The sequence below is a fragment of the Ambystoma mexicanum genome, chromosome 9 (genome assembly GCF_040938575.1).
Source record: "Ambystoma mexicanum isolate Mex_15411 chromosome 9, UKY_AmexF1_1, whole genome shotgun sequence".
Classification (NCBI taxonomy): domain Eukaryota; kingdom Metazoa; phylum Chordata; class Amphibia; order Caudata; family Ambystomatidae; genus Ambystoma; species Ambystoma mexicanum.
The window spans coordinates 1046320756-1046343363 of NC_090931.1; the positions used below are offsets into that span (position 1 = coordinate 1046320756).

General features: G+C 41.2%; 1 protein-coding gene across 1 annotated transcript in view; it reads left to right on the forward strand.

The window, feature by feature from the left end:
* Window positions 1-22608, forward strand: part of FAP (fibroblast activation protein alpha) — a 1146500-nt gene that overhangs the window by 413516 nt on the left and 710376 nt on the right. The window lies entirely within an intron of this gene.

A 22608-nucleotide genomic window follows, 5' to 3' on the forward strand; every position in this document is an offset into this window, starting at 1 on the left:
AGGGAAAAGGTAAGATAGCTTTTCTGTTCTGTTAATGTGCTCAGACCACAAATACCCTTAGGTCTTGCCGTAAATCACTGTCTAGGTGTTCTGTGCCATGAGAATAGAGGCATTTGTGTCCAAAGTAGAGCCTTGTATGCCTGTGATGCTAGAATGCACTGACCCAGGCTGGGATATCTGCGTTCATTGTAGGTGTGCAGTACTCTGATATCTGATATCTGTTGCGTGATGTGCAACCTTGCTAGGTGCAGTTGGCTTAGTTGGTATGCACATTGAGGTGATATTAAACAAGCCATCAGGCTGACCCTGCCGGGAACAGCTGGCCACCCAAGGTAAGGGTCTGAGCACAGAAGCAGTGTCCGAGCACTGAAGTATTCTGGGAGACAAAAGGATATCCCAACATTTATCTTTGCTAGGTTCCCTTCGGTGGTGTTTCTTCCAAATTCCTGTGTAAAAAATTACATTAGTCATTTTCAATGGACAACCTAAAGGTGGGAAAATGGTTAGCAGTTAATAACCCTTTTTGCTGGTACTTGAGTGGTTCAACGTCAGTAAGAGAACTATGCATTGTGGCATCACCTGGAAATTATTTAAATGGCTTTATTTTCTAGGCTTGTACACATTGACATATCCTTTTGGATCCCATAATACTTTTTCTGTGCTTGATCATTACACTGAGAATGAGGCAGCGGATCTCCCAGTATACACATTATAGGACCTCTTGTAACAAATCTACAATTCCAGATGCACATACACTTTGAAAATAATTATTAATTTCTCAGGATGTACATATTCCATGTATATATCCCCCCTCAGTATCTTAATAAATAAAAAGAGTCAGAAGTTTGATCTATTCCACCTTTATAGTATAAATTAATGAATATTTTAATGCATGCTTAATAACGGGAACAGTCTCTAAGCGTGTGACCAGGATTTGAACCTCTGTTGCTCTGCATTATCTTGCTTCCAAGACAAATACATTGCCCCTGTGCTATCCTTCCAGGCTGTATATATAAGAGTATATTGCCCTTCTATTATATTTCCCCTTGGCTTTATACTTGCATAGGAGTTTCTTTTAACTGTCTCACAGACAGGTGGGCACCCTATTATGGACTGTTTCAATTTTCCCCCATGGCAACAGGTTGGCATGAGTCAACAAGATGGTGTCAGCTTCGCTCCATGGCCCGGTTTCCCTCTTTCTGTATTGGACCTTCCTATTATCTTCTCCACTGAAGAAAGCCTGGGATTTAGCTCCATGTAGGCCTCTCTTATAGGGAATTGTTGCTAATCCAAAATGGACCCCACTGGAAAGCAATGAATTCTTTCTCCTTGCTGTTGTTGTCAATTATCCTTTTTTCTTCTGTCACTCAGTCCATCCCAGTCAGTCAGTCCCCCAGAATCTATTGGATTGGAACGTTATAGATCAGAAACCAATCATTTTAGTGGTGTGTATCATTTCTCTAATATAATTGGTCCATGTATGGGATTGGACAGCGCCCCAAAAGGGACATCACATTGAACCATTCCCTCCATACTCATGCGGCATATTAATGAAGAGGGCAGTCTTGTGAGATTGACTTCAAAACACAGTTTCTGTTCTGTTTGATATGATGTCATCTTGGAGATTTCTACATTAAACAGTTGTAATTTTCTGAAACATCATGTTCCCACCTGTAATCATGTTATTAATCACTTCAACAGATTGCTCTTGCTCAAGAGAGTCAAATTATGTGATTCTCATCTTGGCATGATGTGTGATGTATATAGTACATATTTTCTCATTTTTCCCTTAGACATTTTTATTAAAACATTATGGCCCTCATTACACGGTAGGCGGTAAGGGTTTACCGGTACAGGTAAGGGCACCGGTACTGTTAAACCCTTACCACCTTACTACGAGGTCCTTTGCGGGACCCGACCTTAGACCAGCCGTTAAAGTTGGGACCCACAAAGGGTCCTTGGTGCTAATTACGGTACCGCAATTCGCAGTACCGTAATTAGCCCCCTTCCCCATTCCCATTGAACCCCCCTCCATTTCCCCCCACAACAACCCCACAATAGTCCCATTGGTACAACATAGTCAACATGGGCAAAAATGGGGAAGGGCCATGGAGAAAGGGGGAATTACCGCCCTGCCAACCTTGGAATGGGGTGGTAATTCCCCTTTTCTCCATGGTGGTAGCGGTATGGTACCAGCGGCAACCATGGTGCTAATAGCACCATGGTTTACTGCATAACGTGTAATGAGGCCTTTGTTTCCATCTCAGAATAAGAAGCTTGCCGGCATGAATGCTAGGATATAAGAATCACTAACATGCACTGTTTCGGCCAAAAATATCTGAATTTGCTTAATTTATATAATTAAATTATAATCAAAGAAATATTGTCTTACATTCAGCTGATAGAGCTTTTCACCGTGAACAATTTTTACAAAGTAACTCATTTAGTTTGAAAGCTATTACAGAACTTTGATTCCATATGCAAAATTCAAAGAGCATTTTGTTTTAAATTTTAACAAAGTACTAAATGGCATCTCCAGGTTCGCTTCCCGGTAAAATAACATCTTGTGTAAGTTCCTTTTGGCTTAGTGCTTGGGCATTTACAACTGCTGAGAAGGCTGGTTGACATGGCACAAGTTCTTTGAGGTTTAGTTTCTCATTGCCACCTGTTCATAGAGATCTTCCCCATTGAAGGATTACGGCCACTTTCTATCTATAGCCAAAGGTGTGATGTGTTTCTAGAAGGGCCTGATTCATTGAAATATATATATTTTTTAAAATAGCAGATCACTGCACAGACTGCATTTTCTGTATTTATAAGGCATTTGTCCTCCTCACCATGGCCTATCTTTGAGAAACAAAGCAAAACATGTTTTCCTTTCCTGAATTCCAGAATGTGTCATTGTTGTATGGCCTAGCTGTATTTCATTGGAGCAAACAACGTCCTAATTTCCAGACAAGTGGTTTCATTCCCAAATACAGCTTTTACTGTCATATTATTTTCCACATTGCTTTTAAATTTCCACAAAAAAGGACTACACTATTTAATTTCTTTGCAATCATACCCAAGTCAACATTTTCCATTTTTGAGCATCTGTAGGTTTTATAATGTTGATTCTTATTCCTGTAAGGAAATAAACAGACTAATGCAGTCTCAAATTACATTTTTACTCTCCTTTGAAATGCTTTGCTTTTCATCCCAGATTGGACTGTTCTCCCTTTAATAAAACGTTGCTGGGTACTTTATGTTAAAAGGAAAGAGTAATGATTGTGCCTTGTCATTTACTTTGGACAAATATTCCGGTTGTAGATGGGCTGCTAAAATCACACATGTCTTTTTCTGAGATGCTGTGTTCAGGCTGCAGCTCATATGTTGAGTTTTGCTTTGCATCCTTTTCTTTTGCATAGATGTCATGTATTGCCCCTTTAGATATGTACTTCACTCTAGTGAATCTGTGTTCTGCATTCTTTTGAATTGACATACATCCAGAGAGTCAATATTTCTTTGCTTAGCCCCTTCTGGTCTCCAGTGTATGTGTTACCCCCTTCCTCAGGTGCATAGAGAGCCCAACCCTCCTTGCACACATTTTAAATAATGGTGTAGATGATATCTGATTCATAAGAGGTCTGGTACTGATGCAATATGTGGCCCATCTACTGAGCACATAGCCATCATGTGAGGTGTGTAAGCAACCCATGTAAGTATTAATACATGCAATAGAAACAAAGGTGTTCAAAGCATCCAGATCAAAATTAGAGCTCTGCAAAGAAAGGGTGAATTGTTTAAGATACAACATAACAGCAGGGAGTAGGAACATAATAAACCCATGGATAGAAGCCATTTCAAAACTGCCCAAACCAACTACAATTAAGTCCATTTTCAGAGGTACGGGCTGTTTTCAACAATGCATATTAGGTTATGCCACAATAATAAATCCATTGCAGGAAATGACTCATTTACATATACTCATACCACTGCAATGGTGACAGGCAGTAGAGAAAGCCTTTGTAAAACTGAAACAGGTCTCAATTCGTGCTTCTGAACATGGGTTACCCAATTACAAAAAGCCCTTTATTTTGTAGGTATATACACAGGCAGTTTTGAAACAAAAACATGATGATAAGTACTGACCAATTGTTTACTATGATATAGCATTAGCTCCTGCGACAGCAGGGTTTCCACCATGCCTGCAGTCAGTATCCACTGCCATCCTAATGGTCAAAGCACACATACTATAGTGTTATGATCATCCCATAATAATGCGGTATCACATGCAGTGACTCCACTTTTAATTAAAACAAAAACACATTTGTCAACAGCCAGAAATACTAAATATGAGCTCATTTGACTAAATTCAACAAAGGTAACCCTTTCAAAATGTTCAGTGTTAAATCTAGCCTCACCGTTGCCATGCCCAAAGGAGGGTGATCCCTATGATTGATTTTGAACTACAGCAGCACTCAGTACGCCATGCCAAGATTTGTTAGAAGGCCCATTACCACTCTCCCTAGAGGACGGAATGGGTCTTGTTTGAGCAATGAAAGGGGAGAATTGAATCATGTTACTCAGTATGTACAGCACATGCAGTGATTGCGAGTGGGTAACTCCGAAACATACATTTGGCTGAGATCACTGAACTTGTTTCCTTGATGTGGGCATGCACTATAACAGAGGATAAGCAGGGCATCTATTTTCATAAAGGTCTGCTGCGCATTTGGTATAATGCATGATTATGGGATGCTCTTCATAGAAGGGGATTCTTGACATTTGCAGGCACAAGCATTAGCAACCATGAAGTGTCTTGGGCGTCAAGCACTAAGAGATGCTGTCAACTGAGGACATGCCATTGTGGCTGATACTGTAAGGGGAGCTGCCATTTTCTCTTCTTCCGTGGCAAAAACATGAATGACACAAAGAGAAGTGGAGTCAACTGTTCCATCTTACACTAAACTTGAAGAGTAAGCAGACATTCAGGAAGCAACTCCATATAATGAGTACAATGCATGCAGCAATGCAGGGTGTTCCTTTCACAGTGATAAACGTTGGTGATAGCGTGAAGGCCATTTAGATTCTCTCAAATTACTTTTGTTTTATTTTTCTGGCATTCTCCACAGTCTGGTTCATATTGAGAAAAGAGGGATGATAACCCAACTATGAAGGGAATGACATGCTCCAGGTTTTGGAAAAGAACAATGTCATTATTGTCGATTCTGCCAGCATCAGAATTTTGGCTAAAGTGTAAATGTTAAACAGGGTGCCCAATCAGGCCACAAGACACTGTTTGCATAAATACAGTGAGGCTTTACCCAACTACCTAGGGTGGCAGGCTATTGTTATTTACTGATTATCATTGACATGTTGTCAAAATGTATCGAGGCATACCCAACCCATAAAGCCAACACACAGCCTATCGCAATGGATATGATACATGACTTGATCCCTTGTTTTGGTGTGTCAGTGAGTATAAATAGTGACTTCAGGAGGAATTGAGACATGAGCTTTGTAAGGTACTAAACATTCAACATGCGTTTCAATGCCCTTATCAACCACAATCAGCATGGACAGAGAAGGAACAAAATGGGGTCCTGAAAAAGAACATTTAAAAAATATGCACAGAAACTAGTTTCAAGTGGCCAGTTGAACTGCTGCTTGCTCTGCTGAACATGCTAGGTACAGCTGACCAGATAACAGGATTACGCACATATGAAATTTTGACTTGCAGACCAATGTATGACCCAGAGTCTGCACCATTGCCATCAAGCTGATGGGTGACACAATACTGCATTATCGAGAGCTAATCAAAGTTGTGAAATGTGTTTATTAGCAGGCACGAGAGTTGCTCTGCAATGAACCAGTAACACCATGACTCTCAATTTTCAGGCTACCTTCAGCACCTCTTCTCCCTCTCTCACCTCTGACGGTCTGGCCGCCATCCAGGAGTGGTGTGTCGCCAAAAATCTCTGCCTCAATGCCAGTAAGACTGAGATTTTCCTCATTGGCACACCCGCGCCCTCCTTTCCTGTCACTCTCTGTCCGGCCTCCCTTGGTCCCCCCCTTGCTCCCACCTGTGAGGCCAAAAACCTTGGGATCATCTTTGAGTCCACACTCTTCTTCTCTCCTCACATCTCAGACCTCTCTAAGAAGTCACACTACCAGCTACACCTCCTCAGAGGTATTCTTCCCTTCCTTTCCTTCCCCCAGAAGGTCACTGTCTCCAGAGCTCTGGTTCTCTCTAGTCTGGACTATTGAAACAGCCTATTTCTAAATATGCCTGCTTCTACTCTCCGTCCTCTGCAACTTATCCATGCCAGGACTGCGAGACTTGTCCTTGGCCTCACGCCCAGGCATCGTATCTCTCCAGGACTGAAATCTCTCCATTGGCTCTCCGTGGCTGTGAGGATTAAGTTCAAAACCCTCTGCATTGTCCACAAGGCCTTCTGGGGTCTTGGGCCTCATTACCTTCAACTCTCTCTTCCTAAATACCTGCCTTCTCGAGCTATTCTCTCATCCGCCTCCAACTCCCTCAGTGTCAGTCGCTTTTCCAAGCAACGAGTTGGAGGTAGATCTCTTTCTTCGGCTGGGGCCTCCCTCTGGAACAGCCTCCCTGCCCCCTGAAACAAGAGGAGAACCATCTCTAGTTTAGGAAACCCCTCAAAACCTTTCTCTTTGCTTTTGCTTTTTCTCCTCCTCTTCCCTGCTGACTTCCTGGCTGAAATTGCTCTGGCTGAATTTGCACTGGTTACCTGGCCACCCTCTGATCTCGGGCCTAGGCCCCCTCCCCCACCAGTTCGCACACCTGCACTGCCTTCCTGGCAACCCCTGCTCATGAGGACTGTTACTGTATCCCTGCAGTCCCACCACTAGCACGCGACACCCTTCGTATGCACTTACCCCTGCACTTGCCACCTGCTGGCCGTATTCTATTTATTGCGTATTTATTCTAATATTCCACGTACTGCACTGTCCCCTCCCCATCGCCCCCCTGTACTTTCCCTATTTCTCCCCCTTCTCATGCACTTGCGCAATCTGATTGACACCTGGTCTAGTAGGATCGTTGTCTGTCTTCCCTCTGTTCCCCCTCCCTTGACTCGTCACACCGTGAAACACTTGTGTACGGGTGCTTTATGAATGGCTTATCAGATATCATATCATATCCTTTCCAGCCTGAATGATGGGCCTTTGTCCTGACTCACCGGGGGAAGGAGAGCCCGTCAGCCAGGTTTAGTTTCATATTCAAGATGTTGCTGATAACTGACATGGATGTGCCATGCAGAGATATCCCCACCTAGATCTACATCCGACACTTCAGGCTAGCGATGGTGCCAGTTGAGGTGCTAGCTATAGACCGTGATGAGGAGAATCATGCTTATTGGGGTAGTTGTTTATTTGCTCGCCTGGATCTCAGGTGAAAAAAACACTGTTAGGTGTTTTGTAAATGCTATTATGAATTGGCCGTGAAAGAGGAGGAAGATAGCAGTATGGCAGGGAGGAGATCGTGGAATCTGCTTCCTGGGGGTGTGGGATACTTATTATCTAGTTTTTGTTTGCGGCACAAGTAAATGTGCATATGGGCAAGTGCCATCTGTTTGTAGGATTCTGCCCAAGTGGTTTCCAAACAATTAGGAGTGCAATTCAATTACAAAGGGAGCACCTAAGTCAGAGTGAACCAAGACATTAAGTACATCAAAAAGGTGTGCAGTCATAATATCGAGAAAAAAGGTTGAAAGTCATAATCTCGAAAAAAAAAATGTATTTACATTTATTTTTCGGCTCTAGCATGTAAAAATAAGGTAAAAACGAAAAAAAGGGGGGGTTGGGGGGGAACTCCCGCCATTTCGAATAAAAAACGTCATAAAAAAAATTCGAGATTTTGACTTTCGATGTTTTGGTTTTCCATGTTATGACTATAAACCCATCAAAAACTGTCTGTGGAAAAGAAGTGATGGTGCTGATAAGACCAGTGACTCATAGGGTCACGTCCCCACCTGTTCCCAAGTGACAAAGTGACAGCAAACATATAGATTGAGAAAACTAACTAGAATAATGTACCATTTGTGTGTATTCCATCGCCATGTAGAATGTAACACAAGTAGCATTAGAGCTAGTTTGATACATTATAGGGAGGGCTAGGTTGATGAATATACATAGAGGGGGGTGTAGTACATGGTGGTATGCACAGTTAGGTAGGGTGTGTATATATATATATATATATATATATATATATATATATATATATATATATATATATATATACATATTATATATATTCACTGAAAAAACTTTGTTAAAGGGACGTTATGGTTAAGTTGGACTAATAAAAAACTTATGAAATTCAATGAAAAAACTTTGTTAAAGGGACGTTATGGTTAAGTTGCACTAATAAAAACCTATGAAATTCAGTAAGAAAAACGTTGTTAAAAGGACATTATGGTTACAAGTAAAATTGAAAAACCCCTGAAATTCGCCAGTTATGGTAAGCTAAGCAACCATAACTCGCGCCACCACCGTGCACTGCTAAGACTAACACCCAGGACATCAAAGATGACAACACAAATATCATTGATGACAACTGACTTCATTGCGGACCTTCTGGACAGTGCCACATGACCATACGCTGGCGCGCTATATATAATCAAAAATAGGCGTCCCCAACACCATGAACCCAGGGGAGAACCAAAGTAAGACAGACCCACCAGAGGGGAAAAAGGAAGTTCATGGGAATAGAACCATAGAATCAATCAATGGAATAAGCTGCGCACTGTGAGGGAGCTAAATATGGGGACAGATCAGGTCAAGGAATCATAGAGATATATTCAATCAATCTTTAATAAACACATATACAATTGCCATACAATTAAAAACAGCTTAAAAACATATAATTGATACTAAACATATCTAGTTAAAGTGCATATTATTTTACTAAACATCCTAGGATGTAAGCAAAAGTGCAATGTGCCTAACTTAGTTCAAAAGTGCATAAATTCCGTAGACAGTAAAGAGCCTCAATTGAACCCCAAATTGTATTTAGCCAGGGGAATATATTATAACTAATCTCTGTATATATGTAAGAGTTAGTTAGTGAGGCTTAAAGAGTTATGTAGGACACCAAAGTCACGCAGATCAACAATAAACAATATTTTCTGCGAGATGAAAAGGGTTGTACCTTAGTCCAGCCCAACATTTCTTTATAGAGAACAAACAGCAACCTGTGCTTGTCTCCAATCTGACCAAAATAGTCAACAACCGGTACCTAGTACAGCTCCCAAACGTATCGTGGGCTGTACTGGTATCTGAACATAGGTAGTTTCGACGATCAAATAACAATGTCTAAGCTGTCTATCTCTCATCGTAGCAGGAGAGAGAAGGCTTGACAATCGTCTTCCTCAGGACAGGGCAGATTAGGTGATAAATTCTAAAATCTAAACATACAGATTCTCTACATTTGAATAATCAAGAACCGTCTGGGGCCACCTAGTACAAACAATAACTTTCTAGGGCCACATAGTACAGATAGTGTCTTTTGAATTCATTCCATATATCCGATCTTCTTCAGTTAGTTCTTCCTCAATGCACCCAGATGTTCAATAAATTCCCTTTTGTTGATGTTCGGAAGTAAGGGTTGCATTGAAGATGGATATATAAAAGACCAAGGGAGAGAAAAGAAAAAGGGAAAAGCAAATGTAAGGCAACACATAAATCAAAAAGTGTGTATACAAATTTTTTTTATTTTGATTAAAACATTCCTTGACCCGATCTAACAACCCCACATGTAGCATCCTCCATGCAGTTGAATAATCCTAGGTTCCTTAGTAATAATCCAGGATATGCCCCATACACTGTACGTAAATCAGACAAGGGGAACCCAATTAAATTAGTAAAAAGTAACAGGGGGGCTTATAGTCCCTATGTCAAAGCCATGAATATACCAAAGAAATTTGTGTAATCCAACATGGCATGGGAGAGGGAAACCAGAGTCAATATGAGAATCCACTATCATCCCGGTGGCAATAAAGCTAAAATGCAGAGTGAGAGACTTCCCGGCAGTCCCATACATGTATAAATACCTTTGAAGGGAGAAATTCCCATTGGGTGTATTTCGAAAAATAGCCATCAGGGTAGAGAGAAGAAATACAATTTCTCTTGATGACACTCCCCTGGGATCTTGTCCAGGTGCACAGTAGTTCAGGCTAAGTGGGGAGAAAACATCCCATCAACCGGTAATCCTGTGCAGATCCGATCCTGCATAGAAGTAAGGAAAAGAGATGAGCATGGAATAAAATGGGAAGGAGTTATAGAAGGGAGCCATGAGAAAATCACATGCGCTCAAACATATCATTCCTTCCTAAAAATGGGCCCTCAGTCTCAACGGCATTAGTAATAGACATGATAAGTGCAATAGATACAATGCTGGAAAAGCCTCTAAATCTCATTCTCCTCAGGTAGTACAAATCTACTCTAGGAGATATTTCTGGACGCTGGATACTCCACTCAAGCAGTATGTCATCTGTAGCTCCAGAAGTCATTATATAACCGGAAAGCCAGGAGGCAAGACGAGAGAAAAAGAAACGGAAAGAGATTAGAAAATGAAAAAAAATGAAAAAAAGGGGGAAAAAAAGAGAGAAAGGGCACCCACAATGGAGTCTAGCCCCTTCCCTTATCTCTTCCTACATTGGTTAATACTAGGGAACAGGCAACAGAATCCGATAAATTCGGCACATAAGCAGCGACAGGAAAAGAAATACAGACCAAATAGAAGCGATCTTACCGTGTCGGCATATACGACGTAATACGAGCGGTCGCAGAGCTGTCGCCGTTATGGAGCCAGATTCCTCAAAGTAACGCCGGTTCCGTGTGCAGGATGGCCGCCGTACCGAAACGTAGTTCAAAACAGCTGCTCCCGCTGATTCCTTGTGCAGGGTGGCCGCCGTAACAAAACGCAGCTCGAAATAGCTGCCACCGCTGGTTCCGTGTGCAGAATAATCGCCGTAACGAAGCGCAGCTCAAAGCAGCTGCTTCCAAATTCAAGGAGGATTCAAGAATGGCCGCCGTAACAAAGCGCAGCTAAAAATAGCTGCTACCGCTGGTTCCGTGTGTAGGATAGTCGCCGTAACGAAGCGCAGCTCAAAGCAGCTGCTTCCGAATTCAGGGAGGACTCTTAGCTAGGTGAAATAACGCCTCAACCTGTCACGTGACTGACGCGAATTGTCATGTGACTTAGTTTCCTTTAGTCTAGTGGATTTAAAGGGGCAAAAGCGCATATTTACGCCGCCTAATAGCAGAGACCTCAATTATCATACCAATATTGCAGCGAGGCCCCCAGATCACCGGAAACGATGCCGGGAAGTAAAAGAAACGAAGGAAATAAGTAATAGACTGAAAAAGGGAACGGAAGCGATAGTAAAGCTAAAGTGATCTCTCTAATTAGGCATATTGCCCACCACAAAGAGTCATGCAACAGTGCTTCATTAGTTAATCCCCTCCACAGGGGCAGCACACACAAGAGTAATGATATGAAGCATGCACCTTCAATAGCGTGCCATTATTAGAAAAAAGCCATCAAATGATCAGCCATAGTGCTAGACACAAAAAGATAATAGAGAAACAGCAGATAAACCAATTGATAAACCAATTGATAAAATTCTCTAAATTGTTACAGCATCACTGTCTGATGCGTGTGAATGATATATGTCCATCCATAGCTACCCCACTATTGAATGGTGGAAAACCATCCTCTAAGTACAGATGAAGACAGTACAAAAAGAGGGGGGGAAAAGAAAGCCATTGAATTATAATTGATGGTGAACAAATGAACCATAGTACTCAAGTTACACACTGGAGCCATTCTTCCTGATGGTTAAGTCCACTGTGGTAGCTGTCGGTCTGATACATCCACCACTGTTCCCTCTGTGCCAATCTTGTAGCAGTATTAAGACGATCAGTGCCCACAACTCGTTCCAATGCCCACCACTTGAAATCATCAAAGTTGTGATTCAATTCTAAGAAGTGAGCCACTAGTGGAGCATTGTGGGTGTTCGTCCGGATTCTTGATTTATGCTCCGAAATTCTCGTTTTAACAGGTCTTGCTGTCTTACCTATGTAAGATTTATTGCAAGGGCAGACTATAACATAGATCACATTAGAGGAGTTACATGTCGTGTGTTGTTTAAGGGACCAGACTTTATCATTAAGGCATATTTTAGAGCATGCTGTAGTAGACTTGCAAGCATTGCAAAACCCACACGGGAAATGTCCCATAATGGGTTGAAAACCCCATTGTGTAGTTAATGTCGGTTGTCGGGAGATAGGTTTGGCTCGATCTGCCTGTGACAACCAGTTTTTAAGGTTTTTTCCTTTTTTGAAGGCAAACAAAGGTCGTTCCAATTCTGGATTATTAAGTTGTAGAAGATGCCAATGTTTATAAATCATCTTTTTGATATCCTTATGATATGAATTAAAAGTAGTTACGCAGACTATGCGTTGATTAGTAATGTCTGGCTTATTCTGTTTGGTAAGTAATATATCTCGATGTTGATATCTAGCTCTCTTGCGAGCCTGTCTGAGTAAATGATCCGGATATCCTCTAGCTTTTAATCTGGTAGTGATGATATCAGCCTGAGTAGAATAATCACTTACTTTAGTACAGTTTCGTCTTGCTCTTAGAAATTGCCCATAGGGGATACTTTCTCTGAGTGCTTTCGGATGAAAGCTATCAAACCGCAAGATGGAATTGCGGTCTGTAGCTTTACGGAATAAGTCCAGAAAAATGTGCTCACCATCAGTATTGACTGTTAAGTCCAGAAAGGGGAGCGAGGTGTTGCTGGAAGTCATAGTAAATTTAAGATGTGGATTAAGGGAATTAATCCAGGGTAGAAAGGTGGTATAATCCCCTTTAGTGGTATCCCAAATCATGATAATGTCATCTATGTATCTTTTATATAGACGTATAGCTGTAAAAAATGGATTGGACTCATGTAAAATAAGTGATTTCTCGAATTGCCACATGTAGAGGATAGCATAGTTGGGGGCAAAAGATGCCCCCATTGCTGTACCCTTCACCTGTACATAATAGGAATTCTTGAATCTAAAATAATTTTTAGTGAGTGCCAATTCCAGCAGCTGGATCAAAAATTCACTTGGTATATATTGAGAGTCAGTGCGGGTGTCCAAAAATTGTTTGATAACAGTCAAAGATTCATCTTGTGGTATATTAGAGTACAGTGACTCTACATCTAAAGTAATTAACATTTCATGTTCTGGATTGAAAGGTAAATTTTCAAGATGTTTAATGGCATCTGTAGTATCTGCTACATAAGTCGCAGTATGAGATGCCAGGGGTTTCAAAAAATAGTCGAGAAATTGTCCCAGTGGTTCTAGTATGGAGCTGCAGAGTGAAACTATAGGGCGCCCTGGGGGATTGAAAGGGTCTTTATGTATTTTAGGTAGTATGTAGAATAAAGGGACTCTAGTTCCCTTGTCTGTAAGAAATAAAAATTCCTTTTCGCTAATAATGTTAGCCTCACGTGCTGTGGTACAAATGCCATTGATTTCTTTGCTAATTCCTTCAGTGGGATCTCCACTCAGTTTATGATACACCAAAGGATTATTGAGTTGGCGCATCACTTCCGAATCGTACTGGGCGGCATCGAGGACAACGATGCCGCCCCCCTTATCTGCTTGCTTAATCACAATAGACGAATCTTCTTTAAGTTTTCTCAGGCATTCCCATTCCTTGTGAGAGAAATTAAAGCTGGGCGTGTGTAGATGCTCAGTATTTAGTTTGTATAATAAATTGAAATCCCTGAGGACAGCTTTTTCAAAGATAGCCGTTTCATCTGTTACCATACTGCGACTAGGCGTAAAAGTGGACTTATTCCTAAATGGAGTAGTGGAGTCTTCATCAATGTGTTCTTTATCATTGTTGCCAAAAAAGTCTCTCAATCTAATTTTACGGAACAAGCTACGCAGTTCAATCTCTGTATTCATTTTGGATGGATTTTGCATAGGCACAAAAGAGAACCCTCTTTCTAGTATTGAAATTTCAAGAGGACTCAAAGGCCTATGGGAGATATTGTAAACCGATGACTTGGGTATTATCTCCTGTAGGTCCGTCTCCTGGTGTGGAATTGATTGTCTAACGGTGGTGGTCCTAGATCGGGAGGAGGAAAAGGAAGGTTTGGGGTGGGAAAGGGAGTATTCTGGCCATATTGGGCAAAAGGAGGCGGAGGACCATATTGGGGAAATTGCCAATACTGTCTGCCACCTCTACCTCTACGCTGTCCTCTGTTCCTTCTGTTACTTCTGTTAAGTCTACCCCGATTGGGGTGAGACTGGCTACCGTCAGATGACGTGTCCGAGAAAGTAACCCTTTTATTGTGGGATATAGGGCCCATTTGAGGATCAGAATTGGACCAGTATCCTGGTCCTTTGTAGTCAGCATTAAGATAAGGGAATGTACCTTCCTTAGTGAAGGCCAATATATCTTTTTTTAGTTTATCCATTTTTTTATTTGTGGTTATCTTGATAAACTCCTTGGTTTGTTTTTCAATAAGTTCCAATTTTTCTTTTATATTCGCAACCGAGGCATCCAAGGCAAATGCCGATTCAGTTCTATCAATCTCCTCCGCAATTAACGCACTCTTCTTGAGTGCTGTATTAATGGTAAGGAGCATTAAATCTCGACTGCATTTAATTGCCACACCTGCGAATGCCTGTTTGTAATCTACATCATCGACAAAAAGACAGGGTTCTAGCCGGACAACTAAACCCTGTGGAATAATGTTCTTTTTTAAATATTCCGTGAGAAGGTGACTATGCATCTCCGTACGGAATTTTTTCTTTCTGAGTTTTAAAATGGTTTCACTGGTGATACTGGAATTATCGCCCGTGCCCAGGGTGGCATCTATATTGTCAAAAAACGAAGGTACCTCTATAGCCGCTGCTAATTGTTCCTCTGAGAAAAAGACCGAATCTGATGCCGCCATCATAATTGATGTAAGGCAATACCAAAAAGAGAGGAGAGAGGTTTAAAGGGACAGTAAGGAACTGTCGAGTAGCATCACTCTGCACTAGCCATGCCAGTAATACCTCGGTCGAGGACTTTACCAACAAAGTAGAGCCTATGCAACAACGTGTTGTACATAACATATAATCAAAAATAGGCGTCCCCAACACCATGAACCCAGGGGAGAACCAAAGTAAGACAGACCCACCAGAGGGGAAAAAGGAAGTTCATGGGAATAGAACCATAGAATCAATCAATGGAATAAGCTGCGCACTGTGAGGGAGCTAAATATGGGGACAGATCAGGTCAAGGAATCATAGAGATATATTCAATCAATCTTTAATAAACACATATACAATTGCCATACAATTAAAAACAGCTTAAAAACATATAATTGATACTAAACATATCTAGTTAAAGTGCATATTATTTTACTAAACATCCTAGGATGTAAGCAAAAGTGCAATGTGCCTAACTTAGTTCAAAAGTGCATAAATTCCGTAGACAGTAAAGAGCCTCAATTGAACCCCAAATTGTATTTAGCCAGGGGAATATATTATAACTAATCTCTGTATATATGTAAGAGTTAGTTAGTGAGGCTTAAAGAGTTATGTAGGACACCAAAGTCACGCAGATCAACAATAAACAATATTTTCTGCGAGATGAAAAGGGTTGTACCTTAGTCCAGCCCAACATTTCTTTATAGAGAACAAACAGCAACCTGTGCTTGTCTCCAATCTGACCAAAATAGTCAACAACCGGTACCTAGTACAGCTCCCAAACGTATCGTGGGCTGTACTGGTATCTGAACATAGGTAGTTTCGACGATCAAATAACAATGTCTAAGCTGTCTATCTCTCATCGTAGCAGGAGAGAGAAGGCTTGACAATCGTCTTCCTCAGGACAGGGCAGATTAGGTGATAAATTCTAAAATCTAAACATACAGATTCTCTACATTTGAATAATCAAGAACCGTCTGGGGCCACCTAGTACAAACAATAACTTTCTAGGGCCACATAGTACAGATAGTGTCTTTTGAATTCATTCCATATATCCGATCTTCTTCAGTTAGTTCTTCCTCAATGCACCCAGATGTTCAATAAATTCGTTTCTTTTACTTCCCGGCATCGTTTCCGGTGATCTGGGGGCCTCGCTGCAATATTGGTATGATAATTGAGGTCTCTGCTATTAGGCGGCGTAAATATGCGCTTTTGCCCCTTTAAATCCACTAGACTAAAGGAAACTAAGTCACATGACAATTCGCGTCAGTCACGTGACAGGTTGAGGCGTTATTTCACCTAGCTAAGAGTCCTCCCTGAATTCGGAAGCAGCTGCTTTGAGCTGCGCTTCGTTACGGCGACTATCCTACACACGGAACCAGCGGTAGCAGCTATTTTTAGCTGCGCTTTGTTACGGCGGCCATTCTTGAATCCTCCTTGAATTTGGAAGCAGCTGCTTTGAGCTGCGCTTCGTTACGGCGATTATTCTGCACACGGAACCAGCGGTGGCAGCTATTTCGAGCTGCGTTTTGTTACGGCGGCCACCCTGCACAAGGAATCAGCGGGAGCAGCTGTTTTGAACTACGTTTCGGTACGGCGGCCATCCTGCACACGGAACCGGCGTTACTTTGAGGAATCTGGCTCCATAACGGCGACAGCTCTGCGACCGCTCGTATTACGTCGTATATGCCGACACGGTAAGATCGCTTCTATTTGGTCTGTATTTCTTTTCCTGTCGCTGCTTATGTGCCGAATTTATCGGATTCTGTTGCCTGTTCCCTAGTATTAACCAATGTAGGAAGAGATAAGGGAAGGGGCTAGACTCCATTGTGGGTGCCCTTTCTCTCTTTTTTTCCCCCTTTTTTTCATTTTTTTTCATTTTCTAATCTCTTTCCGTTTCTTTTTCTCTCGTCTTGCCTCCTGGCTTTCCGGTTATATAATGACTTCTGGAGCTACAGATGACATACTGCTTGAGTGGAGTATCCAGCGTCCAGAAATATCTCCTAGAGTAGATTTGTACTACCTGAGGAGAATGAGATTTAGAGGCTTTTCCAGCATTGTATCTATTGCACTTATCATGTCTATTACTAATGCCGTTGAGACTGAGGGCCCATTTTTAGGAAGGAATGATATGTTTGAGCGCATGTGATTTTCTCATGGCTCCCTTCTATAACTCCTTCCCATTTTATTCCATGCTCATCTCTTTTCCTTACTTCTATGCAGGATCGGATCTGCACAGGATTACCGGTTGATGGGATGTTTTCTCCCCACTTAGCCTGAACTACTGTGCACCTGGACAAGATCCCAGGGGAGTGTCATCAAGAGAAATTTTATTTCTTCTCTCTACCCTGATGGCTATTTTTCGAAATACACCCAATGGGAATTTCTCCCTTCAAAGGTATTTATACATGTATGGGACTGCCGGGAAGTCTCTCACTCTGCATTTTAGCTTTATTGCCACCGGGATGATAGTGGATTCTCATATTGACTCTGGTTTCCCTCTCCCATGCCATGTTGGATTACACAAATTTCTTTGGTATATTCATGGCTTTGACATAGGGACTATAAGCCCCCCTGTTACTTTTTACTAATTTAATTGGGTTCCCCTTGTCTGATTTACGTACAGTGTATGGGGCATATCCTGGATTATTACTAAGGAACCTAGGATTATTCAACTGCATGGAGGATGCTACATGTGGGGTTGTTAGATCGGGTCAAGGAATGTTTTAATCAAAATAAAAAATTTTTGTATACACACTTTTTGATTTATGTGTTGCCTTACATTTGCTTTTCCCTTTTTCTTTTCTCTCCCTTGGTCTTTTATATATCCATCTTCAATGCAACCCTTACTTCCGAACATCAACAAAAGGGAATTTATTGAACATCTGGGTGCATTGAGGAAGAACTAACTGAAGAAGATCGGATATATGGAATGAATTCAAAAGACACTATCTGTACTATGTGGCCCTAGAAAGTTATTGTTTGTACTAGGTGGCCCCAGACGGTTCTTGATTATTCAAATGTAGAGAATCTGTATGTTTAGATTTTAGAATTTATCACCTAATCTGCCCTGTCCTGAGGAAGACGATTGTCAAGCCTTCTCTCTCCTGCTACGATGAGAGATAGACAGCTTAGACATTGTTATTTGATCGTCGAAACTACCTATGTTCAGATACCAGTACAGCCCACGATACGTTTGGGAGCTGTACTAGGTACCGGTTGTTGACTATTTTGGTCAGATTGGAGACAAGCACAGGTTGCTGTTTGTTCTCTATAAAGAAATGTTGGGCTGGACTAAGGTACAACCCTTTTCATCTCGCAGAAAATATTGTTTATTGTTGATCTGCGTGACTTTGGTGTCCTACATAACTCTTTAAGCCTCACTAACTAACTCTTACATATATACAGAGATTAGTTATAATATATTCCCCTGGCTAAATACAATTTGGGGTTCAATTGAGGCTCTTTACTGTCTACGGAATTTATGCACTTTTGAACTAAGTTAGGCACATTGCACTTTTGCTTACATCCTAGGATGTTTAGTAAAATAATATGCACTTTAACTAGATATGTTTAGTATCAATTATATGTTTTTAAGCTGTTTTTAATTGTATGGCAATTGTATATGTGTTTATTAAAGATTGATTGAATATATCTCTATGATTCCTTGACCTGATCTGTCCCCATATTTAGCTCCCTCACAGTGCGCAGCTTATTCCATTGATTGATTCTATGGTTCTATTCCCATGAACTTCCTTTTTCCCCTCTGGTGGGTCTGTCTTACTTTGGTTCTCCCCTGGGTTCATGGTGTTGGGGACGCCTATTTTTGATTATATGTTATGTACAACACGTTGTTGCATAGGCTCTACTTTGTTGGTAAAGTCCTCGACCGAGGTATTACTGGCATGGCTAGTGCAGAGTGATGCTACTCGACAGTTCCTTACTGTCCCTTTAAACCTCTCTCCTCTCTTTTTGGTATTGCCTTACATCAATTATGATGGCGGCATCAGATTCGGTCTTTTTCTCAGAGGAACAATTAGCAGCGGCTATAGAGGTACCTTCGTTTTTTGACAATATAGATGCCACCCTGGGCACGGGCGATAATTCCAGTATCACCAGTGAAACCATTTTAAAACTCAGAAAGAAAAAATTCCGTACGGAGATGCATAGTCACCTTCTCACGGAATATTTAAAAAAGAACATTATTCCACAGGGTTTAGTTGTCCGGCTAGAACCCTGTCTTTTTGTCGATGATGTAGATTACAAACAGGCATTCGCAGGTGTGGCAATTAAATGCAGTCGAGATTTAATGCTCCTTACCATTAATACAGCACTCAAGAAGAGTGCGTTAATTGCGGAGGAGATTGATAGAACTGAATCGGCATTTGCCTTGGATGCCTCGGTTGCGAATATAAAAGAAAAATTGGAACTTATTGAAAAACAAACCAAGGAGTTTATCAAGATAACCACAAATAAAAAAATGGATAAACTAAAAAAAGATATATTGGCCTTCACTAAGGAAGGTACATTCCCTTATCTTAATGCTGACTACAAAGGACCAGGATACTGGTCCAATTCTGATCCTCAAATGGGCCCTATATCCCACAATAAAAGGGTTACTTTCTCGGACACGTCATCTGACGGTAGCCAGTCTCACCCCAATCGGGGTAGACTTAACAGAAGTAACAGAAGGAACAGAGGACAGCGTAGAGGTAGAGGTGGCAGACAGTATTGGCAATTTCCCCAATATGGTCCTCCGCCTCCTTTTGCCCAATATGGCCAGAATACTCCCTTTCCCACCCCAAACCTTCCTTTTCCTCCTCCCGATCTAGGACCACCACCGTTAGACAATCAATTCCACACCAGGAGACGGACCTACAGGAGATAATACCCAAGTCATCGGTTTACAATATCTCCCATAGGCCTTTGAGTCCTCTTGAAATTTCAATACTAGAAAGAGGGTTCTCTTTTGTGCCTATGCAAAATCCATCCAAAATGAATACAGAGATTGAACTGCGTAGCTTGTTCCGTAAAATTAGATTGAGAGACTTTTTTGGCAACAATGATAAAGAACACATTGATGAAGACTCCACTACTCCATTTAGGAATAAGTCCACTTTTACGCCTAGTCGCAGTATGGTAACAGATGAAACGGCTATCTTTGAAAAAGCTGTCCTCAGGGATTTCAATTTATTATACAAACGAAATACTGAGCATCTACACACGCCCAGCTTTAATTTCTCTCACAAGGAATGGGAATGCCTGAGAAAACTTAAAGAAGATTCGTCTATTGTGATTAAGCAAGCAGATAAGGGGGGCGGCATCGTTGTCCTCGATGCCGCCCAGTACGATTCGGAAGTGATGCGCCAACTCAATAATCCTTTGGTGTATCATAAACTGAGTGGAGATCCCACTGAAGGAATTAGCAAAGAAATCAATGGCATTTGTACCACAGCACGTGAGGCTAACATTATTAGCGAAAAGGAATTTTTATTTCTTACAGACAAGGGAACTAGAGTCCCTTTATTCTACATACTACCTAAAATACATAAAGACCCTTTCAATCCCCCAGGGCGCCCTATAGTTTCACTCTGCAGCTCCATACTAGAACCACTGGGACAATTTCTCGACTATTTTTTGAAACCCCTGGCATCTCATACTGCGACTTATGTAGCAGATACTACAGATGCCATTAAACATCTTGAAAATTTACCTTTCAATCCAGAACATGAAATGTTAATTACTTTAGATGTAGAGTCACTGTACTCTAATATACCACAAGATGAATCTTTGACTGTTATCAAACAATTTTTGGACACCCGCACTGACTCTCAATATATACCAAGTGAATTTTTGATCCAGCTGCTGGAATTGGCACTCACTAAAAATTATTTTAGATTCAAGAATTCCTATTATGTACAGGTGAAGGGTACAGCAATGGGGGCATCTTTTGCCCCCAACTATGCTATCCTCTACATGTGGCAATTCGAGAAATCACTTATTTTACATGAGTCCAATCCATTTTTTACAGCTATACGTCTATATAAAAGATACATAGATGACATTATCATGATTTGGGATACCACTAAAGGGGATTATACCACCTTTCTACCCTGGATTAATTCCCTTAATCCACATCTTAAATTTACTATGACTTCCAGCAACACCTCGCTCCCCTTTCTGGACTTAACAGTCAATACTGATGGTGAGCACATTTTTCTGGACTTATTCCGTAAAGCTACAGACCGCAATTCCATCTTGCGGTTTGATAGCTTTCATCCGAAAGCACTCAGAGAAAGTATCCCCTATGGGCAATTTCTAAGAGCAAGACGAAACTGTACTAAAGTAAGTGATTATTCTACTCAGGCTGATATCATCACTACCAGATTAAAAGCTAGAGGATATCCGGATCATTTACTCAGACAGGCTCGCAAGAGAGCTAGATATCAACATCGAGATATATTACTTACCAAACAGAATAAGCCAGACATTACTAATCAACGCATAGTCTGCGTAACTACTTTTAATTCATATCATAAGGATATCAAAAAGATGATTTATAAACATTGGCATCTTCTACAACTTAATAATCCAGAATTGGAACGACCTTTGTTTGCCTTCAAAAAAGGAAAAAACCTTAAAAACTGGTTGTCACAGGCAGATCGAGCCAAACCTATCTCCCGACAACCGACATTAACTACACAATGGGGTTTTCAACCCATTATGGGACATTTCCCGTGTGGGTTTTGCAATGCTTGCAAGTCTACTACAGCATGCTCTAAAATATGCCTTAATGATAAAGTCTGGTCCCTTAAACAACACACGACATGTAACTCCTCTAATGTGATCTATGTTATAGTCTGCCCTTGCAATAAATCTTACATAGGTAAGACAGCAAGTCCTGTTAAAACGAGAATTTCGGAGCATAAATCAAGAATCCGGACGAACACCCACAATGCTCCACTAGTGGCTCACTTCTTAGAATTGAATCACAACTTTGATGATTTCAAGTGGTGGGCATTGGAACGAGTTGTGGGCACTGATCGTCTTAATACTGCTACAAGATTGGCACAGAGGGAACAGTGGTGGATGTATCAGACCGACAGCTACCACAGTGGACTTAACCATCAGGAAGAATGGCTCCAGTGTGTAACTTGAGTACTATGGTTCATTTGTTCACCATCAATTATAATTCAATGGCTTTCTTTCCCCCCCCTCTTTTTGTACTGTCTTCATCTGTACTTAGAGGATGGTTTTCCACCATTCAATAGTGGGGTAGCTATGGATGGACATTTATCATTCACACGCATCAGACAGTGATGCTGTAACAATTTAGAGAATTTTATCAATTGGTTTATCAATTGGTTTATCTGCTGTTTCTCTATTATCTTTTTGTGTCTAGCACTATGGCTGATCATTTGATGGCTTTTTTCTAATAATGGCACGCTATTGAAGGTGCATGCTTCATATCATTACTCTTGTGTGTGCTGCCCCTGTGGAGGGGATTAACTAATGAAGCACTGTTGCATGACTCTTTGTGGTGGGCAATATGCCTAATTAGAGAGATCACTTTAGCTTTACTATCGCTTCCGTTCCCTTTTTCAGTCT